This window comes from Mustela nivalis, assembly GCF_964662115.1.
Source record: "Mustela nivalis genome assembly, chromosome: 3".
Lineage (NCBI taxonomy): Eukaryota > Metazoa > Chordata > Mammalia > Carnivora > Mustelidae > Mustela > Mustela nivalis.
The window spans coordinates 137,135,202-137,154,402 of NC_139022.1; the positions used below are offsets into that span (position 1 = coordinate 137,135,202).

General features: G+C 37.4%; 1 pseudogene across 1 annotated transcript; it reads right to left on the bottom strand.

The window, feature by feature from the left end:
* Nucleotides 1-8,904: 8,904 nt before the first annotated feature.
* LOC309860845 (heterogeneous nuclear ribonucleoprotein R pseudogene) lies at nucleotides 8,905-10,881 on the bottom strand (annotated as a pseudogene). The gene has a single exon. The product of its transcript is annotated as a heterogeneous nuclear ribonucleoprotein R pseudogene (transcript).
* Nucleotides 10,882-19,201: the final 8,320 nt, after the last annotated feature.

Sequence of the window (19,201 nt, forward strand, 5' to 3'; positions counted from 1 at the left end):
AATATATGTTTGTAAAAATAAAAAATTATATTAAAAAAAAAAAGAAATAATGTGATATTAGTACTAAGCCCACAGAATTTTAAAATACAATATCTTACGGACATTATAAAATTTAAATTCAATCAACAAATTCCCAGTAAAAAACAATTTATCAAAACTGATTGCAGAATGATAGAGTAACTGCATAGTTCTGATACTATTAAATATATTAAAACTATTATTAAAAGTCTTCTCCAAGGAAAGTTCCTATCTCAAATGGACTCACTGAATACTTCTAAATAATACAGAGAAATAAAACCAATCTACACGTACTGAAGCAAGAGAAAGGAAAAAAAAATTCATATTTATTTTAAAAGGCCAGAGCAACCTTGATAACAATACTAGAAGAGAACATTGTAAAAACAGGAAATTACACACCAACATCTCCTATGAACATAGGGATAGAATTTCCTAAATAAAAATATTAGAAATTTGAGTCCAGCAGTACAGAAGAAGAATATAGCTGGTAACATACTAGATATGTCCCAAGAATGCATTATATGTTTAATTTTTGAAAACCAATTAGTGAAAAATCACCTTTTTAAAAGAATTAGAGAAATACCATTAACATAATAGAAGAAAATATTTGATAATATATATATTTATATATTTATTTATTTATATATATATTTATATATATATTTATATATATATATTTGAGAATATATATATATTCTCAACAAGAAATATACAGAAAGTATTTCCCATCAGATAAGAGCACCTATGAAAGTACATACAGAAAGTACAAGCATACAGAAAAAATATACATACACCTATGAAATACATACAGAAAATACATATATACTTCATGGTGAACTATTGAAAGCTTTCTCTCTTGATCAAGATTGAGACAATAATACCTATTATCAGCATTCTTCAACATTTTGGTGGAAGTTTTAGGCAATGCAAATGGAACAAAAACAGTAAAATATTGGATTGGGAGAAATCAAACTGTTCAGACAACATACTGCTATACATATAAAATCCAAATGAATCTGCAGATAAAATAATTAAAAGTTAATATAGCAATGTCTCGAGATATAAGATAAATATAAAATTTCAACTTTTTAAAAAGGATACAATTTAAAATTGTTTAAGATTTCAAGTAGGTGGGGGGAAAAAACCCATAAAAGTTGTGAATGACCTCTACACAAAGAATAGAAAGCTTTATTAAGGGAAAGTAAAGATACCCTCCCTCCTCAATTTTAGAAAGATACTGTGCATATGCAATGGGAAAATCAATATATAAAAATGTCAGTGTTCCCTCACTGAACACTGCAATTTGAACAGTACCAATTTGTCAATATCAATAAGCTGACTTGAAAATTTATATGGACAAAGAACCAAGACAGTCTTGGTTGGAATGAAGTTGGAAGACCCAAGTACTAAACAAATTTATTATGAAGTGTAGTAATAAACCCAATAGGTTATTAAGGAAAGAATGTCAAAAAGACCACTGAAACAAAAAAATTAAAAATGCTGTATTTATTTTATGACAAAGTTGACACGTCACCGTGGCAGAGCCAGAGGGAGATCCAACTACAGAAGAGTGATGTACTATAGAAAATCCTGGTCCCCTGTTGCTGGCTTTGAAGATGGAGGTTGTGAAAAGGCAAAGAAATGGATTCTCTCTTAGGATGTCCAGAAGGAGATGCAGCCCACAGCCCTGCAATAAATTGACATCAGCTAGGTGAGACTCATGTCAGACTTCTGATCTAGATAATTATAAGATATAAATCTGTGTTGTTTTAAGCCATCAAGTTTGTGGTAACTTGTTAAGCAGCAGTATGAAACTAACACAATTCCAGTACGGGAAAGCATGAAATTTAGTTCCAAACTTCTCACCATGCCAAAAATCAATTCCAGATAATTGTCTATGTGTGTCTATGTAAGTGAAAACAAATATAGAAAGGTAAGAAGAAAAGAAAGAAAGCTTCTAGAGGAAATATATCAAAATAGCTTCATGACCTTGGACTAGACAAAATTCTGTAAATAGGGATAAAAACATCTCAAGGCAGACATAAAAGCATAATAAAAGTAAAAGTTTCTACATTTTAATGTAATCAAGTATTATACAAAGTAAAAACAGAAGTTGTACTTTTTTTTTTTAAGATTTTATTTATTTGACACAGAGAGAGAGAGACACAGCCAGAGAGGAACACAGGTAGGGGGAGTGGGAGAGGAAGAAGCAGGCTTTCCACCACCAAGCAGGAAGCCCGACATGGGGCTCCATCCCAGGACCCTGGGATCATGACCTGAGCCAAAGGCAGACACTGAGTAACTGAGCTACCAGCCATCCCAAAAGTTGGACTTTCTTAATGGTAGTAGATACTGAGAGCAAAATAAATAGACACCATGGAGTAGGAAAAAATAATTACCTATATATAGTTATATACGTGTTATATATATATATATATATATATATATATATAAATATATGTGTGTGTGTGTGTGTGTCTTATATGTGTGTAGTTATACATGTGTTATATATATGTAGTTATATATGAGCTATATATAAGATATATATAGACCTGGATATATAACTATATATATATATATATATATATATATATATATACATATATATACACACACACACACACATACATATATATATAGTTCTGTATAACTAAAGACTCTACGAATCAATAAGTTAAAGGCAGACACTCACATTAAAAAAAAATAAAAAAGATGTGAGATGATAATTCATCAAAGCAGCTATGTTTGTGTAGCAATAAGAATAAACATATTGTAGCTACATACAAAATCATGGATGACTATAATAAACAAAATGGTAAAAGAAGCCAGACACATAACAGCACATACTGTGTGCTTGCATTTATATAATATTAAAAAACTAGTCTAGTTTCCCTGTAGTTTTAGAAACCAGCACAGTGCTTATTCATGGCAGGGGGATTGTGACTGGAAAGGCTGAATAAGGAAGACTTCTCTGAGTAATTTGCTGTTTCTTCATCTGGGTGCTAGTTACAAAACAAGTGAATTCTAATTACAAAAATTTATCAAGGTGGACACTCATGATTTGTGCATTTTTAAAAATAGGTATGTTATTGTTTGGTAGAAAAGTTGACCATAAATAGAAGTAAGAATGCAGAAATATTAGTATTTAGAGAATATAAGAAAAGCATTTATCTGGTTCATTGTAATCATTCAATAGGTGGTAGCTTTGAAATTAATCTTTAAATCTTTGTTTTATCCTTCTACTTCATAATAATGTGTTAAGAAACAACTTCCCTCTCTTATTCTACTATTCCACCTTTCATCAAGACAACATGAAAAAGACTAGTGTCTATTTGCCTGTATCAACAAAGCTCTGAAATCAAATGCATAATTATGAATGTGTGCTTTAAATTGCTAAAATGTATTTAAGTGTTTGGAAATCTCCTTCAGAATCTCTGCAAAAGGTATCTACTTCCTGCACTGCCTCTAATTAAATCCACTTTTCTTCAAGTACCAGTAATCAGTATTTTTTTAAATTACTCTGATTAAGTTTTTTTTTTTTTGTTTTTGTAAACTTTAATTTCTGGTATCTACTAGTATAGCAATGTTTTCTACAATTTTATCGGATAGGTAATGTACTATCGAATGTACATATGTGCATATATACTGTGTGTATGTGTATTGTATGTGACATTTTTAATATATTTCAGTTCAAAAAGGCTCTTACCATAATCAAACTTCTAAAATTATATTCATTGGAAAACACATTTTATCTTCTGAAGTATGGACTGAATAATGACACTATATGAACTTCTGAATGTAACTTTGCATTCTACAAATCCATGTAGTTAAGACAGGTAAGGCAGGTACATACAAACGTGGTTGACTTTTTTTCACAGTTATCCATTACTTCTACTCTTGACCAAATATCCATGAAGTTTTCTTTTAAATTTACCCCATGAAGGAACAGGGTAGGCATTATTCTCTATATTTCATACATGAGTGAGGTGAGACTCAGGTTAACTGATTATCTCAAAACCACAAAGTTCCCTTAGTTTCAGAGTCAAAGCAAAAACAAACCGAAATGCTCAGGTCTTGTATTTCTAATTAAATCCATTGTTTTTGTCCCCTGACTCCAGTCTCCCTCCCCTCTATACCACCTGCCCTATTGCTTTCTACACTCCTTGTACTTAAAATAAGAAAAGCCCATGTGGGTATTGAGAGTTTTTTTTGGGAAGTTCCTAAGAATATAGCTGAATCTAGAAAATATGAACTTTGAAGGGCAAGTAGGGTTTGGATAAGTGTTAAGTAGATAAGTGCCACCAAACACAGCATATACAGCTGGGGGTGAGCAAAGGGAATGGTTCCGTAGACTGACAGCATTAGGATGGGAAGAAAAGAGAGATTAGTTTGCAAACAACTGCAAGAAATGCAACCTATGCTGCAACATTTCTACCCAAAGAGTCAGTATTCCTTAATGAAATTCTCCAGCAATCTATTTAGACTTCAAGGGCATATTTATGTTCCCCGTTTAGCTCATTTAGGATTAGAGGGAGGAGAAGGTAAGAGTCCCTGATGAGAAGCCAGACAATTTGCCTTATAGAGACAAAACCTTAGACACATTTCAAATGCCAGATGTTCATCGTGACCCATACAAGTCTCATTAGTGCATTTTGCCTTACTAAAGGTATTACCTTCTACTTAAAAAAATCATATAAAACAGTTTCACAAAAGAAAAAAAGAGAAAGACAAAGGTGTTCCATGCAAGGAGAGGGAAACACAAAAATTATTCTTTAAAGAGTAGGGACTGGGGAGCAAACTATGAGTAAACAACGATGTTTCTTACATTTTAGTGTTTTTTGGGGGGTTTTGGTTTTGTTTTGAATAGATTTTTTTAGTTCTATGGAAACCTTACATGAACAAGAAATTAGAAATACAATCACATCAAAGAACAAATTGTCACAGCTTTGACGTTTAAGCCAAACAAATTTTGTAGGGCAGATTTCAAAAAGGTGTGAAGTTATAACGATTTAAAAACACAGTTAACCTACTTCTAGGAATACAAAACATACAATCATAGGTTATTTTCAATATAAGAAAAGTTAAATTTGTTTGCTTTAATTTCTAAAAACTACTAAGACAAAGCACTAGCTTGGATTTTTATTTACAGCATACTCCATACTCCTATGTAATCTATCCCAAATCCAAAAAAATGAAATTGTCCAAAACCAAAGCTTCTGCAAAATCATGATTTAACAATGTGATCAGCTTGTTTTTGAAGCTAAATGAAGCCTGAAACGATTAAAGTATTATAACCCCCAGAATAAGGGAACTCTGCAAGCCCAATAATGTCCAAGAGCATTTATGAAAAGAGGAAAAAAATAAAAAGACTTGAGTATATATACAATAGTGATTCCTTCAGCCCAATACAAATGGCAGCAAGCTGCTACTTAAAGATGAAACATTTTTTCATGTGTCTGATAGCCATTTGTATGTCTTTATTGGAGAAGTGTCTGTCCATATCTTCTGCCCATTTTTTGATATGATTGTCTGTTTTGTGTGTGTTGAGTTTGAGGAGTTCATTATAGATCCTGATATCAACCTTTTGTCTGTACTGTCATTTGCAAATATCTTCTCCCATTCCGTGGGTTGCCTCTTTGTTTTCTTGACTGTTTCCTTGGCTGTGCAGAAGCTTTTGATTTTGATGAATTCCCAAAAGTTCATCTTCGCTTTTTTTTTTCCTGGTAGGAAGAAAAACTTTATTAAGTCAAGTTCTGTTTTTTTTTTTTTAATTTATTTTTTATTTTCAGCATAACAGTATTCATTATTTTTCACCACACCCAGTGCTCCATGCAATTCGTGCCCTTTATAATACCCACCACCTAGTACCCCAAACTCCCACCCCCCACCCCTTCAAAATCCTCAGATTGTTTTTCAGAGTCCATAGTCTCTCATGGTTCACCAAGTTCTGTTTTTTTAAGAAATCTGATTGATAACTTAGTGTTCATTAACACAGGCTAGTCATTTACATTATAAAATATGAGCATTTAGAGAAGTTTTTTCCCAAACTCTAATTATGAAATAAATGAATGAAAATTGTTTAAGTCTCTTGACAGTTCAATGCTAATGCACACTATTACATGACCCATTTGGTGAGAGAATAATCTATACTGCAAAATATAAAATGATCACATGATCTGTGCTAGACTGTGGTTTCTTTACCATTTTATTTACTGCTTCTGAGAGTCCGGTTTTTAAATAGGAAAGAATTGCCGCACTACAGTTCTCATTATTTGGGTCTGTCCCAACTTAATACAATGAAATGGCAAATTTTCCATTGTTCAGTTTATGTATATAGTACAGATTTTATGACTGGGTAATTTACCCAGTCAGATTGACCGGCATTAGCAGACTGGTTAAATTTTTGAATTAACCCCACTGACTAGATTTGGAAGCTCATGACACTACACTACATTAGGACGTTCTGGCTGACAGCTTACCTAGAAGAACTGGAGTCAACACCACCAATATACTTTTTTTTTTTTAAGATTATATTTATTTATTTGACAGAGAGAGTTCACAGTAGACAGAGAGGCAGGCAGAGAGAGAGAGGGAAGCAGGCTCCTTGCTGAGCAGAGATCCCGATGCGGGACTCAATCCCAGGATCCTGAGATCATGACCTGAGCCGAAGGCAGCAGCTTAACCCACTGAGCCACCCAGGCGCTCCAGCACCAATATACTTTTAAAGGATTTAAAAAATATTTCTCTATAAATATTCATTTGCCTAATTTTTCAGCTCATAAATAGTGGTTATTCTTCCTTGTTTTCTTTTTTTTTTAAATTTTTTCAGTTTATTTATTTTCAGAAAAACAGTATTCATTATTTTTCACCACACCCAGTGCTCCATGCAATCCATACCTTCTAGAATACCCACCACCTGGTGCCCCAACCTCCCACACCCCCGCCACTTCAAACCCCTCAGATTGTTTTCCTTTGCCTTTGGAGACATATCTTGAAAGAAGTTGCTGTGGCTGATATCGAAGAGATTACTGCCTATGTTCTCCTCTAGGATTCTGATGGAGTCCTGTCTCACATTGAGGTCTTTTATCCATTTTGAGTTTATCTTTGTGTACGGTGTAAGAGAAGGGTCAAGTTTCATTCTTCTACATATAGCTGCCCAGTTTTCCCAGCACCATTTATTGAAGAGACTGTCTTTTTCCCACTGTATATTTTTTCCTATTTTGTCGAAGATTATTTGACCATAGAGTTGGTCCATATCTGGGCTCTCTACTCTGTTCCACTGGTCTATGTGTCTGTTTTTATGCCAGTACCATGCTGTCTTGGTGATCACAGCTTTGTAGTAAAGCTTGAAATCAGGTAACGTGATGTCCCCAGCTTTATTTTTGTTTTTCAACATTTCCTTAGCGATTCAGGGTCTCTTATGATTCCATACAAATTTTAGGGTTATTTGCTCCAGCTCTTTGAAGAAAACCAGTGGAATTTTGATCAGAATAGCATTAAAAGTTGTTAAAACTTTTTTTTTAAAGGTTTTTTTTTTTTAAAGATTTTATTTATTCGACAGAGAGAGATCACAAGTAGGCAGAGAGGCAGGCAGAGAGAGAGGAGGAAGCAGGCTCCCCACCGAGCAGAGAGCCCGATGCGGGGCTCAATCCCAGGACCCTAGGATCACGACCTGAGCCGAAAGCAGAGGCCTTAACCCACTGAGCCACCCAGGCGCCCCCAGTATAGACATTTTAACAATGTTTGTTCTTCCGATCCAAGAGCATGGAATGGTCTTCCATCTTTTTGTGTCTTCAATTTCTTTCATGAGTGTTCTGTAGTTCCTCGAGTACAGATCCTTTACCTCTTTGGTTATGTTTATTCCCAGGTATCTTATGGTTCTTGGTGCTATAGTAAATGGAATCGATTCTCTAATTTCCCTTTCTGTATTTTCATTATTAGTGTATAAGAAAGCCACTGATTTCTGTACATTGACTCTGTATCCTGCCATGTTGCTGAATTGTTGTATGAGGTCTAGTAGTTTGGGAGTGGAGTCTTTTGGGTTTCCATATAAAGAATCATGTCATCTGCAAAGAGATATAGTTTGACTTCTTCATTACCAATTAAAACTACATTGAGATATCACCTTACACCAGTTAGAAGGGCCAAAATTAGCAAGACAGGAAACAACATGTGTTGGAGAGGATGTGGAGAAAGGGGAACCCTCTTACACTGTTGGTGGGAATGCAAGTTGGTGCAGCCTCTTTGGAGAACAGTGTGGAGATTCCTCAAGAAATTAAAAATAGAACTTCCCTATGACCCTGCCATTGCACTCCTGGGTATTTATCCCAAAGATACAGATGTAGTGAAAAGAAGGGCCATCTGTAACCCAATGTTTATAGCAGCAATGGCCACGGTCGCCAAACTGTGGAAAGAACCAAGATGCCCTTCTATGGACGAATGGATAAGGAAGATGTGGACCATATACACTATGGAGTATTATGCCTCCATCAGAAAGGACGAATACCCAACTTTTGTAGCAACATGGATGGGACTGGAAGAGATTATGCTGAGTGAATAAGTCAAGCAGAGAGAGTCAATTATCATATGGTTTCACTTATTTGTGAGCATAACAAATAGCATGGAGGACATGGGGAGTTAGAGAGGAGAAAGGAGTTGGGGGAAATTGGAAGGGGAGGTGACCATGAGAGACTATGGACTCTGAAAAACAATCTGAGGGTTTTGAAGGGGTGGGGGGTGGGAGGTCGGTGTACCAAGTGGTGGGTATTGGAGAGGGCACGGATTGCATGGAGCACTGGGTGTGGTGCAAAAATAATGAATACTGTTATGCTGAAAATAAAAAATAAATTAAAAAAAATAAAGATGAAACAGTTAAGCCAATTTTTTTAAAAGAATGTAGTTCTAGAGCCAATCGGATCTTGCCAATATCATTTTCAAGCCCTCACTTGTCTATTTCCACTGTTGCCCATAAGTATCCTGATAACATTCCTGGTTGTCATTATTGTAACCATAGTTACCAGAATAGTCACCACCTTGCTGAAGCGGCTGCTGAGCGATGGGTTGGGAACCCCAATGCTATTGGTTGTTGGTCTTGGAATCAGGTTGGTTGTACCCATCTGCCTTTCTCTTGCCTCCTACATTGCCCCCACTATTGCTCCTAGATCCATGGGAACCACGGCCTCTCTGCTGTTGTGCAGGACCCCTCTGCCACCCCTAGAGCCTCTTGGTGGTCCCAAAGGTGCCCCCCTCTGTGAAGAGCCAGCTCTACCTCTTAGAGATGGTGCTCCCCGCCCCCTTGGTGGTGGTGGAGCACCTTGACCTCCCCTTCCTCCTGCTTTTCCCCTTACTGCATAGCCATCATCATAGCCGTAGTAGGGATCTTCATAGCCTCCACGATAGTCGTGATAATCATAACCATAGTAATCATCATAGTAATCTTCATAGCCATAGTAATCTGGAGGGTAGCCATATCCTCTCTCCCCCCACCATGACCCTGACCTCTAATTGGAGGTGGCATACGAGGAGAAGGGTGATAGTAATAATCTTCATATGCAGTGCTTCTGGAAGCCTGTCTAGCAGCTTGGTGCTCTTTCCTTTTCTTGTCTGATGGCTTGGCTAAGACTATTTCAATTTCTTCCCCTTCTGTCTCCTTGCCATTCATTTCATCCATGGTCTTAACAGCTGCTCCTCTGTCTTCAAAATGAGCAAATGCATAATCTTTCAACTTCTTTACTCGTTCGAGTTTTCCAAATTCAGAAAATGACTTTTCCAATATTTCTTCTGTCACCGCAGTAGCCAAGCTTCTCATAAATAAAACTTTCACCTTAGCCATGACTTCTGGATCTGATTCTTCCACAGGGTCAGCCCATTCAACTGTAACTACATTCCCCACACTTTTACTTTTCCACTCATCAGCCGGCATCTGGCTTGTGCTGCTGACTTGTAATCTTCATATTCAAGGAAGCAGAACCCTTGATTCTTTTTTTTGTCATTGGGTTGATGATCGAGAATAACGTCCACCAAACCCTCTGTAACTTTACTGAATTCTTCCAGAATGTTTTCCTTAGTCTTATTCTTCGGAATTGAACCAACAAAAAGCCTGTAGTTTGCCACAGAAATGCACACTCCAAGGTGTTTTCTGGGGTGAATTTCATAGCTGTCACACAGCTTAATGGCCTCCTGTGCAGCCTCCTTCCCACAGAAGGTGATAAACTCATACCATCTGTTCTGACCAGACAGTGGATCCATCATAAGACGTAGATCCCAAATGGGACCAGCCTTTTCAAAAAGGGTACCAACTCATCCTCATATAAATCTCTTGACATTTTACCTACAAAGACTTCTGTTCCAATGCCAGATTGTACACCAGAGTGTACAATGTCTGGTGGAGGACCACCATACTTCCTCTGTCCTGTGGTTACATCCAGAGTATCGCCAGTCCTTTCAAGCAACGCCTTTATCTTCACTTCATCCGGCCCCTTTGTGGACTCTTGCACCTTGCTCCCCTGTTTCTCCCTTATCTGCAGGTCTTCATAACTCTACATAAAAATGCACTTTTGTTCTGAACATGTGATAAGTCACTTTCCTTGAACTGCTGTAGTACAGACAGAGCTCCTTCTTCATTAAATTCCCTGAGAGCATCAATTGCTCTTTCATCAAGATAGACATAAGCTATCAATCCTGTCTGAAGTATTTCATCACGTCTTTCTGCCACCTTTTGTGGGAGGCCTGCCTCTATCAGAGTCTTGTAATGCTCTGTGTGAGTTACACTGGAAGTATCCATTGGTTCTTCCTCTTCTTTTAACTGTACCACATTACCATTCACCTGATTAGCCATTTTATTATGCTGCAGGGCAGAGCTGGAACCGCTGGTGGGGCCCCTGAGAATCAGCACCAGACGCTTAGAAAAGGACTAGAAATGGCACGAACGCCACCCCCTCCCACCCCCCCATGGACAGAGACGCAATCCCAGCAGCACCGCGGGGTTTCTCGGAACTGCTTCCAGGCACTCCTAGCAGCCGGACATTTTAGTGTTTTTGTTTTTTTTTTTTAAGATTTTATTTATTTATTTGACAGACAGAAATCACAAGTAGGCAGAGAGGCAGGCAGAGAGAGAGAGAGAGAGAGAAGCAGGCTTCCCGCGGAGCAAAGAGCCCGATGCGGGGCTCGATCCCAGGACCCTGAGATCATGACCCCAGCCGAAGGCAGCAGCCCAAACCACTGAGCCACCCAGGCGCCCCATTTTAGTGTTTTTAAGAGTCATTTGGTACCTCTTCTCGCTGTGTTTGATACTACACAAATTCCTCTGATTATTTTCTCCTGAATATATTGTGACTCTAGTTTTGTTCCCATTGTCACCTAGACCATGCCTGTACCTTTCTATTGGTCCACCTACTGCAATAATTTGTGAAGATGCCATTACTTACCTTTCAGATTGGCAAAGATTCAAAAGTTTGACAAAATGCTTTCTCCATATCCTTGCCAACATCTCTCATTTCCTGATTTTTTAGCCATTCTGACAGGTGTGAGGTGATGTCTCACTGTGGTTTTGATTTGGATTTCCCTGAAATTGAGTGATGTTGAGCACTTTTTTAATGTGTCTGTTGGGCATCTGGATGTCTTCTTTGCAGAAATGTCTGTTCATATCTTCTGCCCATTTCTTGATTGGATTATTTGTTCTTTGGGTATAGAGTTTGATAAGTTCTTTATACATTTTGGTTACTAGCCCTTTATCAGATACCTCATTTGCGAATATCTTCTCCCATTCTGTAAGTTGTCTTTTGGTTTTGTTAACTGTTTCCTTTGCTCTGCAAAAGCTTTTGATCTTGATGGAGTCCCAATACATCACTTTTGCCCTTGCTTCACTTGCCTTTAGCAATGAAGATACTGTGGCTGGATGCTTTGGTGAAGAAGGTGCTGGGGCTGAGGTCAAAGAAGTTGCTGCCTGTGATCTGCTCAAGGATTTTGATGGATTCCTTTCTCACATTGAGGTCATTCATCCATTTTGAGTGTATTTTTCTGTTTTGTGTAAGGAAATGGTCCAGTTTTATTCTTCTGCATGTGGCTGCCCACTTTTCCCAACACCATTTGTTGAAGAGACTTTTTTTTTTCCATTGAATGTTCTTTCCTGCTTTATTGAAGATTAGTTGACCATAGAATTGAGGGTCCATTTTTGAGCCCTCTATTCTGTTCCATTGATCTATGTGTCTGCTTTTGTCCCAGTACCATACTGTCTTAAAGATTCCAGCTTTGTATAAGAGCTTGAAGTCTGGAATTGTGATGCTGCCAACTTTGGCTTTCTTTTCAAATATCCCTCTGGCTACTCAGGGTCTTTTATGGTTCCATATAAATTTTAGGATTATTTGTTCCATTTCTTTGAAAAAAGTTGATGTTATTTTGATAGGTATTCCATTAAGTGTGTAGATTGCTCTAGGTAGCATAGACATTTTCACAATATTTGTTCTTCCAATCCATGAGCATGGAATGTTTTTCAGTTTATTTGTGTCTTCCTCAAATTCTTTCCAGAGTACTTTATAATGCTCTGAGTACAGATTCTTTGCCTCTTTGGTTAGGTTTATTCCCAGGTAACTTATGATTTGGGGTACAATTATAAATGGGATCGACTCCTTATTATCTCTTTCTTCTGTCTTACTGTTTGTATATAGAAATGCAACTGATTTATTCCTGTGCAATGATTTTATATCTTGACACTTTACTGAATTCCTATATGAGTTCTAGCAGTTTTAGAGTGGAGTGTTTTGGGTTTTCCACATAAATATCATATTATCTGCAAAGAGTGAGAGTTTGACTTCTTCTTTGCTGATTCGGATGCCTTTTATTTCTTTTTGTTGTCTGATTGCCAAGGCTAGGACTTCTAGTACTGTGTTGAAAAGCAGTGGTGAAATTGGACAGTGCTGCTGTGTTCCTGACCTTAGGGGAAAAGCTCTCAGATTTTCCTCTTGAGAATGATATTCGCTGTGGATTTTTCATCGATGGCCTTGATGATATTGGAGTATGTACCCTCTATCCCTACACTTTGAAGGGTTTTGATCAAGAAAGGATGCTGTACTTTGTCACATGTTTTTTCAGCATCTATTGAGAGTATCATATGGTTCTTGTTTTTTCTTTTATTAATGTATTGTATCACATACATTGATTTGCAGATGTTGACCCACCTTGTAGCCCAGGAATAAATCCCACTTTGTCATGGTGAATAATCCTTTTAATGTACTGTGGGATCATATTGGCTAGTATTATGATGAGAATTTTCACATCTGTGTTCATCAAGGATATTGGTCTGTAATTCTCTTTTTTGATGGGGTCTTTGGTTTTGGGATCAAGGTAATGCTGGCCTCATAAAATGAGTTTGGAAGTTTTTCTTTCATTTCTATTTTTTGGAAGAGTTTCAAGAGAATAGGTATTACTTCTACTTTAAATGTTTGGTAGAATTCCCCTGGGAAGCTGTCTGGCCCTGGGCTCTTGTTTGTTGGGAAATGTTTGATGACTGCTTCAATCTCCTTACTGGTTATGGGTCTGTTCAGGTTTTCCATTTCTTCCTGGTTCTGTTGTGGTAGTTTATATGTCTCTAGAAATGCAGCCATTTCTTCCAGATTGTCAAATTTGCTGATGTATAGTTGCTCACAATTTGTTCTCATAATTGTTTGTATTTCTTTGGTGTTGGTTGTGATCTCTCTTCTTTCATTCATGATTTTATTAATTTGGGTCCTTTCTCTTCTTTTTGATAAGTCTGGCCAAATGTTATCAATCTTAATTTCTTTCAAAGAACCAGCTCCTAGTTTCATTGGTCTGTTTTACTGTTCTTTTGCTTTCTATTTCATTGATTTCTGCTCTGATCTTTATGATTTCTCTTTTCCTGCTGGGCTTAGGCTTCTTTGCTGTTTTTTCTCCAGCTCCTTTAGGTGTAGGGTTAGGTTAAGTACTTGAGACCTTTCCTGTTTCTTGAGAAAGTCTTGTATAGCTGTATACTTTCCTCTCAGGACTGCCTTTGCTGTGTCTCAAAGATTTTGAAGAGTTGTGTTTTCATTTTCCTTTGTTTCCTTTTTTTTTTTTTTTTCAATTCTTCTTTAATTTCCTGGTTGACCCATTCATTCTTTAGTGGGATGCTCTTTAGCCTCCATGTATCTGAGTTATTTCCAACTTTCCTCTTATGATTGAGTTCTAGTTTCAGAGCATTGTGGTCTGAATATATGCAGGGAATGATCCCAGTCTTTTCGTACCAGTTGAGACCTGATTTGTGACACAGGATGTGATCTATTTGGGGGACTATTCCATGTACATTAGAGAAGAATATATGTTCTGTTGTTTTTGGATGGAATGTTCTAAATATGTCTGTGATGTCCATCTGGTCCAATATGTCCTTTAGAGCCTTTATTTTCTTAATGATCTTTTGCTCAGATGATCTGTCCATTTCAATGAGAGAGGTGTTAAAGTCCCCTACTATTATTGTATTATTGTTGATGTGTTTCTTTGATTTTGTTATTAATTGGTTTATATAATAGGCTGTTCCCATGTTAGGTACATAGATACTTAAAATTGTTAGATCTTGTTCTTGGACAGACCCTTTAAGTATGATCCAGTGTCCTTCCTCATCTCTTAATATAGTCTTTGGCTTAAAATCTAATTTATCTGATAAACAGATTGCCACCCTAGCTTTCTTTTAATGGCGAATTGTTGTCCATCCCCTCACTTTAAATCTGGAGGTGTCTTTGGATCTAAAGTGAGTTTCTTGCAGACAACATATTGATGGGTCTTGTTTTTTTTTTATCCATTGTATACCCTTTGTCTTTTGATTGAGGCATTTATCCCATTCACTTTCAGGGTAACTACTGAAAGATATGAATTTAGTGCCATTGTATTGCCTGTAAGGTGACTGTTACTGTATATTATCTCTGTTCCATCCTGGCCTGTTACTTTTAGGCTCTCTCTTTGCTTAGAGGACTCTTTTCAATATATCCTATAGGGCTGGTTTGATGTTTGCAAATTCATTTAGTTTTTGTTTGTCCTGGAAACTTTTTATCTCGCCTTCTCTTTTCAATGACAGTCTATCTGCATATAGTATTCTTGACTGCATATTTTTCTCATTTAATGCTCTGAATATATCATGCTAGTCCTTTCTGGCATGCCAGGTCTTTGTGGATAGTTGTTCTGCCACTCTATATTTCTACTGTTGTAGGTTACAGGCCTCTTGTCCCAAGCTTCTTTCAGGATTTTCTCTTTGTCACTGAGACTTGTAAGTTTTACTATTAGATGATGGGTGTTGGCCTATTTTTATTGATTAGAGGCATTTTTCTGTGCCTCCTGGATTTTGATACTTGTTCTCTTTGACAAATTAGGGAAATTCTCTGATACAATTTGCCCCAATATGCCTTCTGCCACTTTCTCTCCTTCTTTCGGGATCCCAATTATTCTCATATTGTTTCATCTTATGTATCACTTATCTCTTGAATTCTCCCATCGTGGTCCAGCAGTTGTCTGTCTCTCTTTTTCTCAGCTTCTTTATTCTCCACCATTTGTTCTTCTATATCACTAATTCTCTGTTCTGCCTCATTTATCCTAGCAGTAAGAGCCTCCATTTTTTGATTTCACCTCATTACTAACTTTTATTATTTCAACTTGATTAGTTTTTAGTTCTTTTATTACCCCAGAAAGTGATTTTATTTATCCAGAAAGGGAATCTCTAGTATCTTCCATGTTTTTTTCGAGTCCAGCTAGCAACCTGGTAATCATCATTCTGAACTCTAGTTCTGACATATTACTAATGTTCATATTGATTAGGTCCCTAGCCATTCGTACTTCCTCTTGTTCTTTTTATGTGTGGTGAGTTTTTCTGCCTTGTCATTTTATCTAGATAAGAATAGATGAATGAGAAAACAAAATAATAAAAGGGTAGCAATGACCCCAGAAAAATATACATGAACCAAATCAGAAGAGACCTGAAACTGGAAATAAAAGAATGTGGGGGGAATATATATAAATGTATGTATATATACATACATACATATACATATATTAGACTGGTGAATAGAACAGAGCCACACAATTGATTTGGGGTATATTTTGGTCTGCTCCAGGAAACTAGCTCCCAAAAGTTTAAAGAAATAAAAATATTATAAAAACATTCTATATATTTATATAGAATGTTTTTATTTTTATATTTTATATATATTTATTTATATATTTTATATATAAATGTTTTTATTTAATATTTTATATATATATGTTTTTATTTCTTTAAAGAAATAAAAGTATCCATATATATGTATATGGGTACTCTTCTTTCTGCATGGAGTTCACTTCTGTGTGTGTGTATGTGTGTATATATATATATATATATATATATATATATATATGGATGTACATGATGAAGGGATGGAATATGACTGTAAAGAAGAATATTTAAAAGGATTCTAAAAAAGGAATTGATAAGATAAGTTGGTTGGAAAAGAAAAGAAAGAATTTGATCAGTCTGGAGTCTAGAAAAAAGCCATGCACTAAAGAATTATGGGGGAATAGCCATGAATTCTATGTGCTGCATCCCCCTAGCTCTGGAGTTCCACAGCTCTCATTGATTGGTGAGCTTGTTCTTGGCTGGTTGTTCTTATGGATCTTCTTGCCATGATTCTCAAATGTCTTTTCCCAAAGTGGACTGCACTGCCCTTGTCCAGGGCCAGGCAAAGTAATCTGCTCAGTTTTGCTCTTGGTGGCTTTTGTTCCCTGTACACTTTCCGTATAGCTTTGGAGGATGAGAATGAAAATGGTGGCTTCCCAATCTCAATCCCAGAGGAGCCGAGAGCTCAGGACCCCACTTCTCAGTATGCCCTCAGAGAAAAGCAGTCAGTCACTCCCATCTCCCTGGTCTCTGACCTCACTCTGTACTCACCTAGCCTGTGACCAAGCATTTCTATCTCTGGCACACAGCCCCTCTTGGAGTCTCCAATCCCCGCAGATTCCTGCAGCGTGCTCTGTGTAACTCCTCCTAGAGGAGGAAGGAGGGGGTCTCCCTGGATCTGTCACTTGTGAGGTCCCTGCTCAAAAAGCAGTGGCCCAACATTGCCTTGGATCACAGTTTAATGTAACTCTGAGCTGAGAGCCCACTTCTCTGCTCCATCTCTATAGCCATATTTCCTGCTCCAATACCTGCGAGCTCTGCTACACTCAGGCACCCCCATTCTTTCCATGACACTGAGGGTCCTGAGACCACACTGTCTCCGCATGGGGTCCACCCCCTGCTTAGCCTCTGGAGCTGCATCCCTCAGTGGAACAGACTTCTGAAAGTTCTGATTTTGTGCTCTGCTGCTCTACTGCTTGCTGGGATCCAGCCCCTACCCCTGCAGTCTCTCTTCCTATATATCACTTCTGATTCACTTCTCCGAATGTCCTACCTTCCAGAAAGTGGTCAAATTTCTGTTCCTAGAATTGCTGCTCTTCTCTTTCATCTCCTGTTGAGTTTGTAGGTGTTCAGAATGGTTTGATAACTATCTAGCTGAACTCCTGGGACCCAGTGATATTTAAGTCTCCTACTCCTCTGCCATCTTGCTCCTATAAACATTTCTTACACATGTATATTTTTCACCCACCAATCCAACCTCTAGGAATCTGTCTTAGGGTTTTAAACCACTTCTAAGAAGCTCTTCTACCATTATTATAGCCAAAAATATGAAAAAAGTAGATATGCCAGGCTTTGATTTACTTCAAAATAAGCCAGGTAGTGAGGAGGTATAGGTAATGACTAGATAGGACTTACGTTGATCATTGTTGAAGCTGTGTGGTACATGGAAGTTCATTATACTATTTCTCTATATTTTATGATTGTAATTTTTCATAATAGTATAAAAAGAAAAGCAAGCCCGTGTGGATTGGCCCTACTGTCATGCACCCCACTCTTCCCTGGTTTTCTGTGCCTGTGCTTGAACCACCTAGCTACCTTTATTAAGCACCTTTCCTGCCCAAGGTTTTTCTGTACTTTTCTTTCTGCTTGGAGTTCATTTCTGTACCCTATGTGCCTTCCTAACTTCCATTCCAGCCTTAAGATTTTGGTTCAGTTTTTACTTCTTAAAGGAATTCCTCTGACTTTTCCTGCTCTAGCCTCTTGTAGTTCCAGCTGCCTCTCTTTTCTAATAATTATCACACTTTTACATGAATTTATCTGATGATTTGTTTTTAACCCTCAGCCCCAGCAAGCCCTTAAGTCTCTAAGAATAGAAGCCACAGCCATTTTACTGAGCATAGTATCCCACTACCTACCTCAGTACACAGTACTCCTGTTAAAGGAAAAAAATTGCACCACATACTGGTTAAAAATTACAAAACAGATTTTCTTCAGTACTAGTGCAGTAGCATAGAGAGAGTTCAGGTAAACTGAGCTCAAGTCCAGTCTTGACAGAGATGACAAGGAACTTGAAAGAGAAAAAAGAAAGTAGTATAGAGGAGAATGAACAAGGCTCATGCAGAGTAAGGCAAATAGAAAATTACAAAAAGCAGGTGTGGAATAGCCATTATGATTAGGCCATCTGTGTCTGCTAACTGCTTGTCAAAGTCAGGCTCCTACCTTCCTAAAGAGCCTGGGAGACAGAGGTCCTATCTTTCCACATGATTACATTTCAAGGGAATGGCTCTCAGGTCCTTGAGAAAGACATTCCTTGTTGTGAAAGTTACAATACATCTCAGAAACACAGAAAGGATTTATAATGGTAAGTTTTCTGATGTAAATGCTTTAAGCAAAAGGGTCTATAGGCAGAGTTTGACTGGAAAACACAATAAATTCTTTGGCAGCATTGAGCTTTCTCAGGCAGGTATTTAAGGGGGCTGGAGCGGTCATTCTATGGACATGCCTTGAGCGAATTAGAAACTAAGTGTTTGTTCAGGTCACATAGTGGGGTGGAGGGGTGGGGAGTATGGGATCATTCTTGCTTAGAGTCACAAGTCCTATAGACACAAATTGAGGCTTAGTTGAGAAGAGGGCTTGGAGGAACCTGTCTAGACTTTGGTCTTTGTTACTCTATAAATACTTGCTGAATGTCACACCCTATCTGTGGGGGAGAAAAAGTGTATTCAGGAAATAAGAAGCAAGAGTTATTCACATTAGAGTTAAAAAGAGCTCAAGTTTCAATAAGAATGGAGGAGAAAAAGTGCTTATTCTGGGTAGAAAAAGCTGGAGCAAGAT